The sequence below is a fragment of the Rattus norvegicus genome, chromosome 11 (genome assembly GCF_021556685.1).
Source record: "Rattus norvegicus strain SHRSP/BbbUtx chromosome 11, alternate assembly SHRSP_T2T, whole genome shotgun sequence".
NCBI classification, from domain to species: Eukaryota; Metazoa; Chordata; class Mammalia; order Rodentia; family Muridae; genus Rattus; species Rattus norvegicus.
In genome coordinates this window covers 32500078-32503503 of record NC_141544.1, presented here as the reverse complement: position 1 = coordinate 32503503, position 3426 = coordinate 32500078, and the positions used below count along the sequence as shown (strand labels likewise).

Genomic DNA, 3426 nt, shown 5'->3' with positions numbered 1-3426 from the left:
AATTAGTACAAAGTGTCTCTTAAAACATAGGAAAACAGTGAAAGGCAAAATATATATATGAAAGTATTAGGGATATAAAAATTGATCTACCCTACGTAAACTAATTAAAAAATGGTACAGGAACAATTGTTATAGCAAGAATAGCGATGAATGCTTACATTTCCAGTATGTTAGAAAGATCTGTGAGAGTTCAACACTAGTGTGTTTTATTTAGTTCTTGTCCTCTAAGGCTAAAGGGTTAGACTCCATATCAATCAATCCTACAAATGACAATGGTGGTAAGCTAATTTTAGCTTTCCCTATGGTTCTCAAGTAGGTAGTGGTAAGTGGACACAAAGACGATTTCATATAAAGTAAACAAAGGCTAGGGTTGAGTGTTAGGGAACGGGCTAATTTAACCCAGGTGGTCAGAAACTTGCAATTTCAAGGCTTATATTGTGTTTGTTTTGCTTGACATTTTCTTTAACTTTTAATTGGTGCATTGAGAATTTCACACCATCACCATATTCCCACTAACCACCCCCTTACCCCATTCTCAAACTCCAACCTTACAACCACCTCTAAACAAGTGGAAAAAATGTTTTGGGAGCTGTTATTGTGTATTACAGTGTATTCCACTGTACACCCTTTTGTCCACACATCTTTGCTTGTAAATGTTCATTGCAATGATATGAAGGTTTGGTATGAGCCTTCTGGCTTCTGCTACTCTATCAATACAGGAACCTCACTGGGACTTCTCTTGGATATTCTGTTGTTACCCTGTGTCTTAAAGGTCCTCTAGTTTTGGCTCTTTAGGGCCAGCTCCTTCCTGCACTCCAACAATTCACCAATGGGGTAGATGCTAGGGTAGGCCAATTCAAAGCTCTAGATCTGAGCCTGAAAAGTATCTGAGGTGGTCAGTCCATTGGCCATCACAGTCAGTTTGACTCACCAGAAATCCCTGCAACCAGAACCAGCCCTGGCCTGCTGCCTAGAAGAGATGCAGGGCCTGGTTCTCAAGTGTAGCAGCTGGTGAAAGACATGGTCAATTCCCCCATTCTCATGACCCTGTAGCCAGATCTGCTGTGCTTATCCAGAGGTGGCAAGGGAAAAAGCTGAGGGAGGGGATCTCTCCCTTTTCAGTGCTACCCCAGAGCAGAAAAGAGGCAGGGCTAGATTTCCTGCGCTCACACTCTCAGGATCAGTTCACCTGCAACCACCATGTCCAGGGCCAGGTCTACTGTGGTGCAACAGGTGAGGGGCAGGGACCTCCTCCCTGCTCTCAGGTACTGAGGGTCACCTCTTCTACTTGTCTTAGATGGCAAGGGATGACAGGGGCATCGCTCCTTTATTCATGCTGCCACATGGCAGAGAAGTCAAGGAGCCAGTTCTCCCTTGTTCACACTTTCAGGGCCAGCTCACCCAAGCCCTGTCATCAAGTTCAGCTCTACTGTGCTGCCCAGATGAGATGCAGGGTCTTCTCCCTGAGTGAGGACAAAAGGGTGAGGAGGGCGATCTCTCCCTCAACAACATGACAACACAGTATACAAAAGATGTAGGTCTGGACCTCCCAAGCTCCCTTGGACTAGCTCATGCACAACTTCCACATCCAAGGCCTACTCTACTAAGCTTCTCAGGTGAGATACAAGACGTGTTATCTGAGTTTTATATTAGATGAGGGACAGGGTCAGTTCTACTCTGATAACCTGTGGGCCAGCTCTCTTGCCTGCCGTGTGTCAAGGGGTGATGGGGAGTACCTCCTTCACCCATATCACTGCTCACCTTCAGCTCTCCCAATACACAGGCCTACTCTGTTTACTGTAGGTGGATAGAGACAGGGTCAGATCGCCTGTTTCCACAGCCCCAGGAGCAGCTCTCCCTTAATGTCCAGTGAGGGGTGGATCCAATTTTGCCCAGCCTTTTGACATCAACATGGCACCAGAAAACAGTCCTGATGAGGGACGTCCACCCAGCCTTTTGTTCTAAGAGAGAGGTGCTGCTTCAGGAACATAGACCCAGACATGATCCTGCTGGCTGCACAGACTAGGACTTTACCATGGTCCCAGGTGGCAACACCAACTACTCACATCAGGCTGTTCCTCACTGTTCTCTGCCGTCCTCTACTTTCCAATTCTGCCGTTCTTCTTTGCACCCACATCCTTCTGTCTTTCTTTCTCTTTCATTTCTCCACCACTTACTTGCTTCTCCTAGTGATCCTTGGTGTTTCTGGGTGTTTGGGATCATCTCAGGAGTAATATGTCATAATTATGCATTATGACACCAGGAAAGTATCATCTGAGGCATGATCTGTACCCCAACGTCTGTGCAGCACCAAACTGGTGATCATCTCAGGCTAGCTCCCTGTACAGGCTCCATGGCATCAATCTGCTTCTTGTCTTGGGCACATTCCTATATGAACCTGAAGTCCCAGGAAGGGCTCTTATAATCGCTTTCTTGCTCCCCACCTTGGATACCAATCTGGACCTGCACAGAGCCATGCTAGTGGTTGTCTCAAACCAGTGAGCCGGTGATGTCTAGTGAGATGTCTAGTAAGCTATCTCTGTCTAAACTTCCTGGTGCCAGAATGGCGGTCATTTAGGGCTCTTTCTCCCTCTCCTTCCTCTTGTTCTCTCTCCTTCCTCTCCCTCTTACTCCCCCTCCCCCCTCTCTCTCTGTCTCTGTGTGTGTGTGTGTGTGTGTGTGTGTGTGTGTGTGTGTGTGTCTCCTCCTCTCTCTTTTATCTTATTTTTTTAGGAAAGTAGGCTGCCAATCATTCAGATGTTCACAAGTCAGACTGAGCAGTCATAGCCTCTCCTCTCTGCCACCTACTGATGCACATATGACATAGCAGCCATATCTGCAATGCCTCTAGGGGGCAGACATTTGAATTTTTTTTAAATGCTACTGTTGGTATGGATGTTTTACTTATATGTTTTTTCCTGCACCCATATGGATGGCTGGTTCCAGCAAAGGCCCAAGAAGGGTGTTTGAGTCCATGGAATGGAGTTACAGACAATTATGAATCATCATTTGTATGTTGGGAATGGACCCAGATCATATGGAAGAACAACTAATACTCTTAACCACTGAGTCATCTCTCCAGCCTTGATGGATACTTTTAGGCTTACTCTCCTATCTCTCACAACTAATATTTTTTAGATGAAAGGATAGAATGTTCTGGAATTAAGTTGGAACTAAACTATATGTTGAGACTAGCCCCTGAAAGAATTTCTTTGAAGATGAGAAGCAGAAGAAAAATAACAGCATCTATAAATTATGTGAACTGCCACTAGGCTAATGGAGGGAGGAAGAAGCTTGAGAATACTCAAACTTAACTGGGTCATACTGCAAGGCCTCTTCTGAACCCTTCTTCCTTCATGTGACTGAGGAACTTACAAGTCATGTTAAAACCCTATCATCTTTTAGTACATAGGCAAAAACCCACTA

General features: G+C 45.3%; 1 pseudogene; it reads right to left on the bottom strand.

Moving 5' to 3' along the window:
* Positions 1–2734: 2734 nt before the first annotated feature.
* On the bottom strand, positions 2735–2859 carry LOC120095753 (small nucleolar RNA SNORA17; annotated as a pseudogene).
* Between the last annotated feature and the right edge of the window lie 567 nt (positions 2860–3426).